An 18,315-nucleotide genomic window follows, 5' to 3' on the forward strand; every position below is an offset into this window, starting at 1 on the left:
AAGGATGCCTTTGAAAGCAATAATTCCTTTTTTGTTTCTTTTTACTTTTATACAATTTAAAAATAGTCAACTGGATTTTTAAATTTTAAATTGATAAATAAAAATGCATTTGATACTCGCCAAGTTGACTCATATTTTATAGATGAAATTAGATTAATTAAGATACTACAAATTGCATGAAGTTATTTATTTTACTCTTCTGTTGAATAGCAAATATTAGCTTTGGTTACACAATGATCATAAGAAATAATTATCTTGAGAGGTTTCACAATATCATTATGATAATTTGTTATATTGCATTTACATAACATTTTAAAATATTTTATAGTCTTAGAGCCCAATCTTGCCATGCATACTCACAAACAGGGTTTGTCTCTTGATGCATGTATGTACGTATTTTTCCCGAATACAGTGATAAAAAAAACAGTGAAGAAAAAAAAAAAACACAGCTCTTTCACTTTGCTCTCTTTACTTCAGCTAATATTGATGTGGTCCCCATATTTCCTCCATTCTTTGCTCCTTTCCTTTCTATGAACCATGTGAAAGGTAACAATACAATGATACCAATAACAGTTAATATTTGTTGCACTGATACTATACGCTTGTCATCATTCTAAATTCCTTCCTGTACGTCAATTTATTTAATTCTCATAACAAAATTTTGGCTATTATTTTCCCTATGTTAAAGATGAGAGATGACCCTTACCTAGAATGGGACAGAACCACTGAAAGAATACTGTACGTTATGATTGCTTTCACTTTAGGAGTCAAATATAATTTCTTCCTGTTAATCAAATGAGAGGCATGGCCTATATGTTCATTAGGAGTGGTGGGGGAAAAAAACAGAGCATTAATGTAAGTGTATCAAACTCTTCTGAATATAATGCAAGGAATTCAGAAACAAAGAAACAGAAACGCAAGGAAACAGGTGGGTCTTTCTTTAGATATATTTAATACGAAGTAAAGTTATAGATGTGTATGTTGGGGGGAAGGTAGCTGAAAAACAGGGAATTTACCAAATTGTCCAGTGTCTGTACGTGGGTGCTGGAAAATGTCATATTTTCTCTTCGAATTTATGTATTTTCCAGTTTTCTATAATGAGTATGTCTTACTTATGTATTTGAAATATTAATATGGAGGAGTTTTAAATGCTAAAATTCTATTTTCATAAAAATCTACTACTATAACAAGTGTGCCTTGTCCCCTTACTTCCCAAGAGTAACTCACTTCTTTCACTGTACAATCATAGGGCTATGTGTGTGCTACATACACAGTGAGGAGGAATGACTGAACGAATCCTCCAAAATCACCTTTATCAAATTCTGAATGTGGCAGGGAAGGTCAGGCCACGTATGCTCCCACATGCTTTCACAGTTATGAATATTGTAATTGGGAAGTTAATGTGGCTAATATTACTAATTTACATAGGAGGGCCTCATTATAATGCCATCCTCATTCTTTGTGTTAGTATTTTCTGAAGCAATACGCACAGGGTGTGTGTGCCAGGCACACAGGGACTAGAGCATTGAGCAAGAGCAAAATGGTCCTAACCTGACTGAGGTATAGGCAGGAGCGGAGGACCCAACTTTGTTCCAGAATATCATTCAGATCACTTGACGTTTTATTATTATTTAAAGAAGGTAAAATTTCATGTTATATTAAATTTAATGTCATAACTGATTTTCTGGGAAGATATTAGTTAATAAATAGTAAGAATTCAAGTAATCAACTGATTTAAGCTTTGCTTAGCACACTACAGCTGACTTCACAAGCAAAGCCAAGTGCAGAAAGGAAGTTTTTAGATATCGGTGGAGTTGATAATTCTTCTCACTTTGTGGAAAATATGAACAGCTAATTATTTACATATTGATAACTAGTAAAACCTCTCACTCTAGGGCACCTTGGTGGCTCAGTCAGTTAAGTGCCGGACTTCAGCTTAGGTCATGATCTCATGGTTCATGGGTTTGAGTCCCGCGCTGGGCTTTGTGCTGACAGCTCAGAGTCTGGAGCTTGCTTCAGATTCTGTGTCTTTCTCTCTCTCTGCCCCTCCCGTGCTCACAATCTGTCTCCCTGTCTCTGTCTCTGTTTAATAAACATCAAAAAATTAAAAACAAAACAAAACCTCTCACTTCGCCCATTGTATACACTTCTGAACTTGATGACAAAAACTTTATAGTAACTTTAAACTTTGAGTTTTTTGTTTTCTTGCAAAAAATGCTTCTGGTCTGTTATCATTTTTAAATGTCAAACTTTTAATGAATTTCATCTACGTATACCAATGGGCATAAAAGTCTACTCTGAAATATTTACCGTCATTTTGAATTTATTCAAAAGTCACTGTGAACATGTGTACATTTTTTTATACCTAAGGGGATGTTATTGGTGAGATGATCTCTTGTGTGTCAATACCTTGAGGATAGGTACTTTTTCAGGCTTGCCTCTAGCAAGTGCTAAGTGCCTGGGAACATATAATAAATATTTGATGATTAATATTTGATGGGAAGGTGTTAGAATAAGAGGAAAAACCAGATTCTTAACCAAAGAAATTATACTTACTATGTTCTCATTTGTATACCATAAAAAAACATTTTAGATAGCAATTAATTTTTATTATTAGTACAAATAATTTTCTGTACCATATACATATGACTGAAAACTTAGAAATAATAAAAATTTGCACTATATATGTAGAGAAAGAATAAAATAATAAAATTTTCACTCTATCATACAGAAATAACTACTATTTGACATCATTTACCTTGTATACTTTTACAGTGTTAAGGTTATCTAATAGATTCACTATTGAATCTCACTTTTAACTAAATATTATATCCATTAGAATGTTCAATGACACTACCTATATATGTCTTGAAAACATCTGAAAAACTACAATTATTTAGGTTATCTAAAATTTGGGGTTTTATTTATAGTTGCAATTTGCCATCATTTCTTGAGACTTTGCTATGTCAGTTACCATGTCCTTTTATAACAAATCTATAACGTTAGGTGAATTGTCTTCAATTTCAGATCAAAGATTTCAGTAATGCTACTTTATGGAGGAGGCAGGATTTAAAGACAGGTTTGATTTGACTCCTAAACTCACCTGTTAACAACTTTGCTTTTTTGGACCCACATTAGATGTGCCATCTTGATACATATCTTTGTGGTATGGCTTTGTGCACTTTTGGAAAATAGCCTTAACTATATTCTCAGAAGTAGAATTAGAGAGTCAAAGGCATGAACACTTTTTGAAGCTTTTAATATGTTTTTCCAAATTATTTTCCATATGTATTATAATCAAATTTACATTGCTATCAGAATTCAGGGGATCTTAGTATTTATTTAATAGTTATTATATAGATAGGACAAAATGTATTTTATGGATTTAATGTCCATGTTTTTTAGATATAACAACCATCTTTTAATTTATTAACTAGCTATTTGTGTTACTTCTTATGTGAATGCTCTGTTACACTGCTTAGCTTATCACTTAGGTATTAGTGTTAATCTTACTGATAAACTCTGGAGACATTCAGGATGTTATGCATGACTGACACGTTTTTGAACAAACTTTTACTTATCCATTCCTCAGTGTCACGGTTTGGGGTGTTTTATACTTGGTCCTCACAATTATCTTTAGAGATGAGTCCAGTTATTATCCTGTTTGTAGAGATGAGGAAATCTGAGTACACAGAGAGAGTATTTTCCCCAGCTCATCAAGCTAGTTAAGTAAGGAAGTCAAACTCTGGCAGGCTGGTTCGAGGAATCATGCTCTTATACTTTGTATGTGTTGTAAGTATTCCCCAAACTTCACATTTTCGATTTTATTATTACATATGTTAAAAATTAGGTTTCATATAATCAAATCCATTGATATATACCTTCTTTAGTAGGTATAGCAATTTTTTACAAATATATCTCAAGGAAATTAAACAACTATACAAAGTGCTTGGTAGGTATGTTTATCATGATATTGTTTAGAAGAGGAAGACAACTGGAAGCATCTTAAACGTTCAACAACTAAGAGTTGAACAAATATATTATGATACATTAATACACAGACCTAGCACTGCCATTAAAAATAATGGGGAATCTAGATCTGCTGACAGAATATGGTCGTGACATACTGGTAAATATAAAGGTAAATTTTGGAAATATGAACTATGTTTAAAAACATGTGAATTACATTTTTACCTAAACATATTATTATATTAGTAACAATTTCTCTTGGCTGATTATCTCTTCTTTTAAACATCCTAAAATGAGAATGGATTACTGGTAGAAAAAAATAGCTTTTTCAGAAAAATCAAGGTCCTGACTCTTTCACCAACGCACATGGCTCCCTGGTTAAAAGCAATAAACACCCATATTTCCAGGAAAAAAAAAGTCTTTACTTATCAAGAGTCCAAAGAAACATGCACTTGTTTGGGGGTTCATAGTCTTTCTGAAATATATACAAGAGATATTAAACAAAGATATTTTTGCACCTCTTCATAGATCTTTTTATGAATTATAGGTTTCAAACACAAGCAATCCATTTGTAGGCAAGACTGGCCACATCCTCTTAGGAGTAGACATCTCTAAGAACCCTCTTAATAAACCATTATTCATTGGATACTTACACTAGATAAGAGGCACACAGTAAATACAGGTTGACTATTGAACAAAGAACCAGCACTAGACATTAACCAGAGTTCAAATTTAATCTCATTGAAGGTTAAATTCAGAAGCCTGTTCTTACTCTTAAAATAATTAGAAAACATGTATTTACGTGCACCAAAAGGTAAACTTTGAGGGTAGAGATTTTTATTGCTTGGTCACTGCTGTATCCTTGGCTCCTAGATCAGTACTTGATAAATATTGTTTTAAAAAATAAATTAACTATGTACCATATAAAATTTCCCATTTTTATAAAATAACCCATTTGTCCTAATAACTGACAAATGAGGTAAGTTTTATTGTCACCATGTCACAAATTATAAACTAAAGCTTAGAATTTAAGGAACTTGACCAAGGCTTCACAGTCGGTAAATGCTGGATCTGGGACTTGAAGCCACACGTCCAACTGTAAAGTTCATTTACGCATGCTGTACATCTTCTCAGAACATACCACTCTGTGAGCTCTCTGAGGAAACAGAGATTACTGAACATTCTAGTCTATGGCTACTCAAGTATCCTTTCATTCATTTGTTGAGCAAATACTAACTGATTCCCTAGCACACAAATGTTTAGACACTGGGATTGCAATTTTTTTTTTTTTTAAAGGCAGGGGAGGTCCCCTGTCACATAGTTCTTACAAGAAGGAAACAAAGAGCAAACGTGCCAACTAGGGAATAAATAAGATAATTTTAGAGATGGATATGTGATCTGAGGAAACTTTAAATAGGTGGATGAGGGATGGTGCTTCTTAGCAGGAGGGCCCCTCCACAGGAAGATTTAGGAAACACTGTTACAGGCAAGGGATCAAATGGCAAGTTTAAAAGCCCTGAGTAATAAATAAATAAAGTCAGCACATTTGAGGATATAAAATGGCCAGTGTGCCTGGAACAGGGGAACCAGCGGGGGAAAATGAGAACTAGCTGGGAAGTACCGCTACCTCATTTTTATTTCTTTGGAATTTTAAAGTTACTACGGAATAGGTATGCAATTCAGGCATAGTAAGCTAAATAACTAATATAATATCCCATTAGACAACAATTACAAACTATTAATCCTTTTATCCAAAAATAGGTTATTGTAGCTTTCAACAATACTTTAAAAAAAATGAACAGAGAAAACTTTTTAAGAAAATGAACGCAGTATAAACTAGCATTATGAATGCAGTGAAAGATGAATTTAAAATAAATTACTAGGGATATTAGACTGGCTACAGAAAAGGCTGCTTAACACTGGCATTGGCTTTCAAGAGAAATCATGGAATCTCCCCTCTGGAGATGGTTTAAAATAGGATTAGATATATTCACTCAGTGCAGTCTTGCCTGAAAGCCTCTGCTGACCTCTCAAGGTCTTGCCAGTCCTGTGATTCTGTGATAAAATTAGACTCTTTCATTGGGCGAAAACAACACAGGGTTCACCATGCCAGCTGCAACCTGGAATAATTGGAAGGGACTGATTTTGGAGTAGTATACCTCCTACAGCTGAGACAAGATGCAATTAACAGATCCCCAAACCTCTCTTATTTCATGCTGTACTGAGTACTCCACTGGTTCACAGCCAATAATGGTTGGTATCAGTGATACAAGCAAAGTCAAGTGGTCTGATCCATGATTAAACACTAGATGTCTTTATTAGCTGCTGACCTTGCTTTGAACAGCATGACTTCAAGAATTGTGTACCTATTAGCTGATTCTTTGATCCTTGAAAATAGGAACCAGATGAATCCAATAATGCATTTTTATTTGGCCTCTTTTCTGCCATTCTCAAGATTAAATAACTCCAGTTCTGATGCCATGAGCCTTAACCTCATTAAATGACTCAGCTCAACTGTTTAGATACTTAATCATCAGCACTTATCCACTGTATTTTCTCATTTAACAATCTCTACGTTGAATATAATTTCAAGCAATTTTTTTTTTTTTTTGCTGTGACATTCTCAGTTAGAAGTGACTGGGCACAGTGACTAGAGCACAACTCGATCGTGAGGCAGACCTGGGTTTAATGGCGGCTCTTTCCCACCCAAGATGCCTGAACCTGGAGAAGCTGTGGAACTACTCTGAGCCTTAATTTCTTTATGTGTGTATTAGGCATAACATGAATGCCTAGATCACAGAATAGTATTGGGATTAAATGGAGATAACATAAAGTAGCTTTCTTCCCTCATCTTCTGCACAGTTCATCCCAACTCTGATGTACATTTAACATAAAACACTATCATATATGTAATTTTCTATGTTGACTTACTGTTCCCCTTTCACTTCCCACCTTTATCCTGTGCCAACACACACAAACACACATTCATACACACATCCAGAGGTAAGCCCCATGAGGACAGAGATCTTTTTTGGTTCGTCCACAGTGCCGACAAAGATGCCGACAAAAAATGGTTTTGGGAAAATATCCATGGAGTAAATGAAAGCATGAAACAACTTGTACGGTGGTGTCAGGTATGTAATCAGCATTCCATAAAATGTTAGGTGACTTCTTTTTCTTGGAAATAATGGAAGGTTAACTATACCCAACAGTTCATTATCTGAAGCAGCCTTGGGCCAAGGACAGAGTGAAAGAAGCCTGTATAACAGACAAACACTCAGTTCTGGCTTTGACAACGATAACATAACTTGGGGCAAATCACTTTATTGCTTTGAATTCCTCACATGCAAATTATTTCCACATAGGAGAAACTCTGAGATCTATGTTCTTATTAATATGGTCATTGAATATTGTGTGAATACAGATCATGTTCCTTAGTAAAAGTGACACAAAAGAGCAAGGGAAATATGCAGTTAGGATGGCAGATGCTTTCAGAACCAGCTTCCCAATTTCCTGGCATCTCCAATTAACCTCACTGTAAATGAGGATATGAGGAAACTGATGAAGGAATGGATGAGTATGTGAGCCCTTCCCAATGAACATCTGCACTGCGACCCTATTTACTCAGTCCTACACGGCAAAACAAGGGGACAGAAAATCCCTCAAGCTTGGATCAGTCAGAAGAACATGAGTACCCTGGTGTGAGTTTCTGGATCATATCTGCCGTACATGCCAAGATAGCTACATGTTTGTGTTCCAGGAAAAGTGTTTCTTGAGTCTCTTTCATAGAATTGCCTTCACTTTTTCAGCTTACTTTCCTTACTTATCCATCACATTCATAATGTACAGTCAGGTCTCATAAGCTGGATAGTGCAACATTGGGAAGGAAAGCAGTTCATGGCATAAGGCTCAAATTCTGGAAGGAGGAAGAGCAAACTTGGAGATTCAGATTCTAACATAGCTCCTTTCATGTAAAATTTTAAATAGTTATGCCGATTCAAGATTAAAGTATATATGTTGGTTTGTGTTTCAATAAGTAATTATCTGATAAGCCTAAGAGGATGGGACAGCTGATCACAGGAAAAGAAGATAAAAGGACAAGTGGGCAGAATAAAGACAAGAAAAATGTACACGACAGAAAGAATAAAAATAAATGCAAATTCGAAACAAAAAGAAATGCTATCAACAGGTGGACTAATAACTAGAAAAAGTGCTTTAAGGGCAAAGTTTTTAATTAAAATTTTTTTTCAGAATTTAGAAATTAGATGGTGATTTGATTGGAGAGATGTTTTGAAAAGGGAAAAAAATGAATAGTAGAGATGTCTAAAGATGCTGATTGAGAGGAACAACAAAGCCAGATGGCATAAATGGCATCTTTAGGAATTTTGTGGCATAAGAAGCTATGCTAAAAAATGCCCCCTCTGTCCTGAAAACGCTGCAGTCACATTCTGAGCATGCTCAGTGTTCTAGCTAGCCATGCTAACCCACTTAAATGTGCTCACCCCAAAACCTCTAAGTTTCTCTCAGCCACTCAGGCCTTTGCATTTTTAGCCATCTTCAGTACTTCATTAGGCTGATTTTGCTGCCCTTATGGACATTTTAATCAGTAAAAGTTGCCTTCTTTGCGAAATAGTTATGATATACCTACACTCACCAATTTTAAGCAGGTATTAAAAAGAGATTTGATATCAAATAAACTTACGTTAGGTTAAAATTAAGCTGCAGAATAATTTATATAGTATGATTCATTTTTGATTACTAACAACACATGTATGTATCATTTATTTGTATAATTCTAGGGAAATGTGGGGAAACACACATAACTGCTAATTTGGGTTTTCTGAGAAGTGGGGAGGGAAACAGAATGGCACAGAGGAACAGGGGAAACCTTTAAATTTTTCTTCAGACTTCTACATTCTTTGTTATAACAATCATGCATCGCTTTATTAGAAAATAATAATGTAAAAAAGCACTCAAAGACTTTCTTACAGTTATTGTGGAGGACTTTTAATGTATATGGACTAATCTTTTATGTGGATTATTTGGAAGCTCATTCATCGTTGGTCCCTAAGTTAATTCTCACATTTGAGATTTACTCTGTGCATGGTTTAAACACTGTGACAGATACTGTTAACTGTCTATCCAATAACCATTTGCCTTCTTCCTTACTATATGAAATCTTCTAACAGTTGCTGAGTCAACACAGCCAGCTTAAAAATAAAATAGAACAACAAAATAAAATGGAGCAGAATGAAACAAAACAAAACCCAAACAAAATAGAAGATTTTATCTTTACACAACTAAGGGTGGTCACGAGAATAAGATCTAGCCAAAGTGACATGAGCAGAAGTTATGTAGGGCTGCAGAACTCCTTTAAAAGGAAAAGGGGAAGCTTGACCATACCCTTCTGCCTTTCCCATCACGCTCCTTCCTGCTGCCTGGAATAATGACATGAGGACAGAAATTCTAGCAGCCACTTTACCCATGCGGTGAGTCTGAGGATGGAAGCCACACACTGACGATGATGGAGGAGAAAAAGGAAAAGGAAGGTTTTCTAGTGACTCCATGGTTCCAATGATCACACATGACTGCCTAATTGTGGACTTCATTTATTCGAGGGGATGGATTTTGTTGCGTTTAATCACTACTATTTTTGGATTTTCTGTTGTATGCAGATGAATTTAGTACTGATTAACATAGATGTATACAGACTCAGTGCATGTGGAAAATAAAATTTTTGTGGGAAGACCAGAATTATAAAGTTAGATTCAATTTTTTTTGCTTTTGTAATAACAGTTATATTATTCTCATGCTCAGATATAGAGCAGCTCCTTGTTAAGTCATGTATAATTCTGGCTGTGTATACTTTGCTTCCATAAAACACTACCAATTCTGATGAATAATTGAGTGCTCAGAGCTGTTGTGAAAGTTCTTGGTCTCTGCCTTTTCCTGCTAACGATAGAAAGTTTTGATGATTTGATTAAATAAAAATAAAAGTGCATGGAGGCAAGAGTGCTCCAATCACTTAAACCTGTTTTTAAGGGGTCAAAGCGCTAATCTGTGAAATTTCAGGCAACAAAACATCACTGTAAATAAGAAATCTGAGCTGAAAGGGAGCACAAGACTTGTTCAATGACATGAGAATAGACCTGGAAGTAAAACTGTCTAATGGGTTCTAATTCTGGCTGTGCCATCTAATTATCATTTGTGTCTAAGTGATATCATTTAGTTTATCCATGCCTCATTAGTGAAATTGGGTAACTGACCCATAGGGAAAGAAAATATTTCATGGTGGAGTGAAGCATGGGTTGAGAGAACTTTGTGGAAGTCTTCCCTCTACGAAAGAAGGTGTATTCTGAATGCCTATGTGCCTAGCCATCCAGATATACCTTTATTCAAATCATGATTTGATCCCTGGCAAATGGTGTTTTGAACATAATATGATGGGCAAAGAACAGAGAAGGTTATGGTATACAAGGGGCTGTGAGCAAGCAGCACTCCTTCTTTCTCACTCCTCCCAGTTGTCAATGGCCATGACATAGAGATGTAACTCTAGTACCAGCTCCTTTTATTATATAGAAAATGGCTCATGTTACATACTTTGAAGAACTGTCCTGAATCTGCTGTGTAACCCATTTTTTAAATAACAGGATTAAGCAGACAATGGGATTACTATTCCCATTTTACAGATGAGATTATTGAAACCCAGAGGTAAGATATAAGTTGACCAAAGTCACTTAGGAATTGAATGGCAGAGCTGGAATCCAAATTCAGAGTCTTCTTTGATCGAGATTCTAAATCTAATAGTCTAAACATAACCTTTACTGGTTTGCATGGGATAAAGGAAAGCAGGTTGTAACTAATGAGCAAACTGGATAAGCAGATTTAAAGATGTCTGAATTATTCTCTCATTTCCTTTCCCTCCAAGCTGTGTACATTCTTAACAAACCAGACATTCTCAAGTACACACATACATGTGTGTGTACATGCACACACATACTCCATGTTTGTAGTGTGAGGAGGGAAAGAACAACCATGTCCTGTGTTCCCTAAGAGGAGGCTACATAAGAGCATGAGCATTTATATGAAGATTAAAACTCTATTTTCAATAATTTAGTAGTGACAGGCTCTTAACCATGAAGTATAGAATTTTCTAGCAGAATCTAAGATAACAAACAGGTCAGAAACTCTAGCAGACAATAGGCACATCCATCTCATTCACTCCTGACATCTCAAGGCTTAGAACAATGCCAGTTAAATCAGAAGAAGTAAAAAAAATACATATATTTGTAAAGGAACGCTTGAACTAACTCTTCTAACTGTAGGTAAAATGTCCTTTTGAATGTCTAGTAATTTTAAAAATTTGATACGTTCATAATCCACTTAGTTCAGATTCTTAGATACATAAGACTAGAAATTTAAGAACTTTGCCCAATGACACTACAAGATTTTAAGCCCATCTGAGCAGAGAATGAGAACTTTTCTTTGTTTTACTACTGTGTTCTTAAGAATACCATAGTCCCTGGCACAATTTAATGTTTGCAAAGTTTATAAATCAATGATGCACTGGGTTCATTTCCGTTTAAATAAAGACTTCGCTATAGTTACTAGAAATCTAATGGCTTTGAAGAGTTAATCCTGCTTTTAAAAGAGGCTAACATTATATTTGGCAAAATTTTGGCACTACAAAGTTAGTCTCCAATAGAATAATTTATTTATGTAAAATTAAGGAAATCTTAAAATAAAAACAAAATGTATGGCTTAGGCTATCAATTACCACTGGGTGGAGTTTAGACCAAGAGGAAAAACAATGTTTCGCTGTTTAGGTCTGGTTCAAATATGGCTAAGAGTAAAGACACTGATTTGGATCACAACTGCCCTCATTACATGTAACACGAATTTGTTTTGGTTATTGTGACCACATGATGTGCTCCATCCAACACTCCTGAGTTTATGGAACTTCCCTGAAGCAGATGGGAAGCCATTTACTTTGGGGAGGGCATAATGCTTTTTAAGTTTTAGATCTGACAGGAGAGCTGTGTCAGCACAAAGGAGAGAAAGCTAGTGGCCCCAGAGCAAAATCCTTCTGCCAAGAGGACTAAGAAGGAATTTCTTTGGGAATCATACAGGAAGAAATCCTTCAAGGGATAAGTAGTAACTTCAACCACTAGGCCCTTTCAGCTTCTGCTAAGGAAAAGCATTAAAAATCTAAATGAATCCAAAGAAATCTGAAAACTGGATGAAAAATGACCTAGAACACAATGCTGATTTTGACTATGTATATCTTTTCTCCATTGAATATAGAGTTACGGGACTTGCCCGGCCAAAGACTCAGATTACAACAGAGAATAAAATATTTATTAAGCCATGTATGTTAGAAATAAAAGCAAACAGACAACAACACAAATGAACTCAAGTGCCAGATAGGAAAAATTAAATGTCCAAATCACTCTATTGCTTACTGGCAGGCCTAAAAAAATTTCTTTTTATTCAAGTTAGTTAACATGTTAATATACAGGGTAGTCTTGGCTTTGGGAGTAGAACCCGGTGATTCATCTCTTACTTATGACACCCAGTGCTCATCCCAAACTGTGCCCTACTTTATGTTCATCACCCATTTAACCCATCCCACCACCCAAACCCCTTTCCAGCAACCCTCAGTTTGTTATCTGTATTTAAGAGTCTCTTATGGTTTGGCAGACCTAAAATTTAAACCCAGTTCTTAACTCCCAATTAATTCAAGGGGTAAAGATTTAGTATCATTTTATAAATAATTACATTTGCCAAAGAAGCTAGTAAACTGTTCTATAAACACAAAATTTTAATTATAATTTTTGAATTCACCATCATAAATCATGGAAATTCACATCAAACACACTTAAGAATATATAACACTACACATCTATCAGAATAGCTAAAATTAAAAATACAATAGCTAGTGTTGGGAAGGACTTTCAGTAACTGGAATTCTTATACACTGGTGGGAATGTAAACTGCCACAACTACTTTCTAAGAGTATTTGCCAGTATCCACTAAAGCTATACATATAGTACTCTGTAATCCCAGAAATTCCACTTTAAGGCATAAACCTAAGATAAATGAAAACATCTTTGCACAAAAATCTACACATGAATACTTAAGCCACTTTATTTATAAGGATAAGAAACTCAAAACAGCCAAATGTCCATTAATAGTGCACTGAATCAACATGTTTTGTTATATTCGTCCAGTGAAATACTATACAGCCCTGACAAAACTAAATTGCTGCTTCATACAACAATTTGGGTGGCTATTACAGAAATAATATTGAATGAATAAAGACAGACACAAGAAACAACTACTATATGATTTCATTTATGTGATGTTCAAAAATAGGCAAAAATAATCAACAATGACACAAATAAAAACAATGCTTATTTCTTGGCAGAGAGGTGAGATGTGGCTCAATGCTGGTATTGGCTGTGAAGAGACACAGGGAATCTTTCAGGGTAATAGAAATGTTTTATGTCTTGATCTGGGTAGTATTTAACTACATGTAGGTATGTATGCACGTGTCTATCTACCTATCTACCCATTTACCTACGTGGCATATGTGTATGTGTCCATTTAACCACTCCCACGTGTATATATACACACACACATATATACACATATACATATATTTACATATATATACACATATATACAATACTGTGGCTATCAATTGAGCTGTATACTTCAGGCTTACATAATTTTTCCCTCATTGTATACAAAATTTAAACCTCAATTAAAAGTCTGCATCTAGGGGTGCTTGGGTGGCTCAGTCAGGTAAGTGTCCGACTTCAGCTCAGGTCATGATCTCAAACCCCGTGTCTGGCTATGTGCAGATAGCTAAGAGCCTGGAGTCTTCTTTGGATTCTGTCTCTCACTCTCTTTCTCTGACCCTCCCCCTCTCACGTGCTCTCACTCTCTCAAAAATAAACAAACATTAAAAAGTCTGTGTCTAAAATACTTATCTTGAAAACAAGCTAAAAATATTAATTGTATATATTCTCAATGAACATAAAGGTACAGTAATCTTTTCAATACAATACAAAATTAGGGCTACTCTGAATGATACATTGGATCAGATGAACTTGACAGATATATTTAGAACTCTGCATCCCAAAGCAACAGAATATACTTTCTTCTAGAGTGCACATGGAACATTCTCCAAGATAGATCATATACTGGGTCACAAAACAGCCCTTCATAGGTTTACAAGAATTGAAATTATAGGGGCGCCTGGGTGGCGCAGTCGGTTAAGTGTCCGACTTCAGCCAGGTCACGATCTCGCGGTCCGTGAGTTCGAGCCCCGCGTCGGGCTCTGGGCTGATGGCTCAGAGCCTGGAGCCTGTTTCCGATTCTGTGTCTCCCTCTCTCTCTGCCCCTCCCCCGTTCATGCTCTGTCTCTCTCTGTCCCAAAAATAAATAAAAACGTTGAAAAAAAAATTAAAAAAAAAAAAAAGAAATTATACCATGCATACTTTCAGACCACAATGCTATGAAGCTTCAAATCAACCACAGAAAAAAGTCTGGAAAACCTCCAAAAGCATGGAGGTTAAAGAACACCCTACTAACGAATGAGTGGGTCAACCAGGCAATTAGAGAAGAAATTAAAAAATATATGGAAACAAACGAAAATGAAAATACAACAATCCAAATGCTTTGGGACGCAGCGAAGGCAGTCCTGAGAGGAAAATACATTGCAATCCAGGCCTATCTCAAGAAACAAGAAAAATCCCAAATACAAAATCTAACAGCACACCTAAAGGAACTAGAAGCAGAACAGCAAAGGCAGCCTAAACCCAGCAGAAGAAGAGAAATAATAAAGATCAGAGCAGAAATAAACAATATAGAATCTAAAAAAACTGTAGAGCAGATCAACGAAACCAAGAGTTGGTTTTTTGAAAAAATAAACAAAATTGACAAACCTCTAGCCAGGCTTCTCAAAAAGAAAAGGGAGATGACCCAAATAGATAAAATCATGAATGAAAATGGAATTATTACAACCAATCCCTCAGAGATACAAACAATTATCAGGGAATACTATGAAAAATTATATGCCAACAAATTGGACAACCTAGAAGAAATGGACAAATTCCTGAACACCCACACCCTTCCAAAACTCAATCAGGAGGAAATAGAAAGCTTGAACAGACCCATCACCAGCGAAGAAATTGAATCAGTTATCAAAAATCTCCCAACAAATAAGAGTCCAGGACCAGATGGCTTCCCAGGGGAGTTCTACCAGACGTTTAAAGCAGAGATAATACCTATCCTTCTCAAGCTATTCCAAGAAATAGAAAGGGAAGGAAAACTTCCAGACTCATTCTATGAAGCCAGTATTACTTTGATTCCTAAACCAGACAGAGACCCAGTAAAAAAAGAGAACTACAGGCCAATATCCCTGATGAATATGGATGCAAAAATTCTCAATAAGATACTAGGAAATCGAATTCAACGGCATATAAAAAGAATTATTCACCATGATCAAGTGGGATTCATTCCTGGGATGCAGGGCTGGTTCAACATTCGCAAATCAATCAACGTGATACATCACATTAACAAAAAAAAAAAGAGAAGAACCATATGATCCTGTCAATCGATGCAGAAAAGGCCTTTGACAAAATCCAGCACCCTTTCTTAATAAAAACCCTTGAGAAAATCGGGGTAGAAGGAACATACTTAAAGATCATAAAAGCCATTTATGAAAAGCCCAAAGCTAACATCATCCTCAAGGAGGAAAAACTGAGAGCTTTCTCCCTGAGATCAGGAACACGACAGGTATGCCCACTCTCACCGCTGCTGTTTAACATAGTGCTGGAAGTTCTAGCATCAGCAATCAGACAACAAAAGGAAATCAAAGGCATCAAAATTGGCAAAGATGAAGTCAAGCTTTCGCTTTTTGCAGATGACATGATATTATACATGGAAAATCCGATAGACTCCACCAAAAGTCTGCTAGAACTGATACAGGAATTCAGCAAAGTTGCAGGATACAAAATCAATGTACAGAAATCAGTTGCATTCTTATACACTAACAATGAAGCAACAGAAAGACAAATAAAGAAACTGATCCCATTCACAATTGCACCAAGAAGCATAAAATACCTAGGAATAAATCTAACCAAAGATGTAAAGGATCTGTATGCTGAAAACTATAGAAAGCTTATGAAGGCAATTGAAGAAGATTTAAAGAAATGGAAAGACATTCCCTGCTCATGGATTGGAAGAATAAATATTGTCAAAATGTCAATACTACCCAAAGCTATCTACACATTCAATGCAATCCCAATCAAAATTGCACCAGCATTCTTCTCAAAACTAGAACAAGCAATCCTAAAATTCATATGGAACCACAAAAGGCCCCGAATAGCCAAAGGAATTTTGAAGAAGAAGACCAATGCAGGAGGCATCACAATCCCAGACTTTAGCCTCTACTACAAAGCTGTAATCATCAAGACAGCATGGTATTGGCACAAAAACAGACACATAGACCAATGGAATAGAATAGAAACCCCAGAACTAGACCCACAAACGTATGGCCAACTCATCTTTGACAAAGCAGGAAAGAACATCCAATGGAAAAAAGACAGCCTCTTTAACAAATGGTGCTGGGAGAACTGGACAGCAACATGCAGAAGGTTGAAACTAGACCACTTTCTCACACCATTCACAAAAATAAACTCAAAATGGATAAAGGACCTGAATGTGAGACAGGAAACCATCAAAACCTTAGAGGAGAAAGCAGGAAAAGACCTCTCTGACCTCAGCCGTAGCAATCTCTTACTCGACGCATCCCCAAAGGCAAGGGAATTAAAAGCAAAAGTGAATTACTGGGACCTTATGAAGATAAAAAGCTTCTGCACAGCAAAGGAAACAACCAACAAAACTAAAAGGCAACCAACGGAATGGGAAAAGATATTTGCAAATGACATATCGGACAAAGGGCTAGTATCCAAAATCTATAAAGAGCTCACCAAACTCCACACCCGAAAAACAAATAACCCAGTGAAGAAATGGGCAGAAAACATGAATAGACACTTCTCTAAAGAAGACATCCGGATGGCCAACAGGCACATGAAAAGATGTTCAGCGTCACTCCTTATCAGGGAAATACAAATCAAAACCACACTCAGATATCACCTCACGCCAGTCAGAGTGGCCAAAATGAACAAATCAGGAGACTATAGATGCTGGCGAGGATGTGGAGAAACGGGAACCCTCTTGCACTGTTGGTGGGAATGCAAATTGGTGCAGCCGCTCTGGAAAGCAGTGTGGAGGTTCCTCAGAAAATTAAAAATAGACCTACCCTATGCCCCAGCAATAGCACTGCTAGTAATTTATCCAAGGGATACAGGAGTACTGATGCATAGGGCCACTTGTACCCCAATGTTCATAGCAGCACTCTCAACAATAGCCAAATTATGGAATGAGCCTAAATGTCCATCCACTGATGAATGGATAAAGAAATTGTGGTTTATATACACAATGGAATACTACATGGCAATGAGAAAGAATGACATCTGGCCTTTTGTAGCAACGTGGATGAAACTGGAGAGTGTGATGCTAAGTGAAATAAGTCATACAGAGAAAGACAGATACCATATGGTTTCACTCTTATGTGGATCCTGAGAAACTTAACAGGAACCCATGGGGGAGGGGAAGAAAAAAAAAAAAGAGGTTAGAGTGGGAGAGAGCCAAAGCATAAGAGACTGTTAAAAACTGAGAACAAACTGAGGGTTGATGGGGGGTGGGAGGGAGAGAGGGTGGGTGATGGGTGTTGAAGAGGGCACCTTTTGGGATGAGCACTGGGTGTTGTATGGAAACTAATTTGACAATAAATTTCATATATAAAATTAAAAAAAAATAAAATAAAAATGCACATCACCTAGAAAAAAAAACAAACAAACAAAAAAAAACAAAATTAGGGCTACTTAATTACATATTAAATGGATAGTTATTTATTTATACTACAGAAGCAAAAGATGTCCATAGTACTAAAACTGTGAGTTATAATAACCCATCAAAGGGCCATAAAGTAATTCCTCAAAACATTTTGTATTTTTTTCATCATTGCTCCTTTTGTTCAGAAAATGTGAATTTTGACTTGACTAATACCAACTGAGATGAATAAGAAGAGGTGATTAAGGAAAAGATCAGATGACTCAAAGAACTAAGAAGAAAGACAGCATGGGCAGGTGATGTATTGTCAGTACATTTCTGTTTTGAGTCACAGTTTAAGCCATCTCTGAGATGGCTCAAAGAATAAAAGGAAACACAGGACAGAACAACTCTGCGGATTTTAGGGGCTAAGATGGGAGA

The sequence above is a fragment of the Felis catus genome, chromosome A1 (genome assembly GCF_018350175.1).
Source record: "Felis catus isolate Fca126 chromosome A1, F.catus_Fca126_mat1.0, whole genome shotgun sequence".
Lineage (NCBI taxonomy): Eukaryota > Metazoa > Chordata > Mammalia > Carnivora > Felidae > Felis > Felis catus.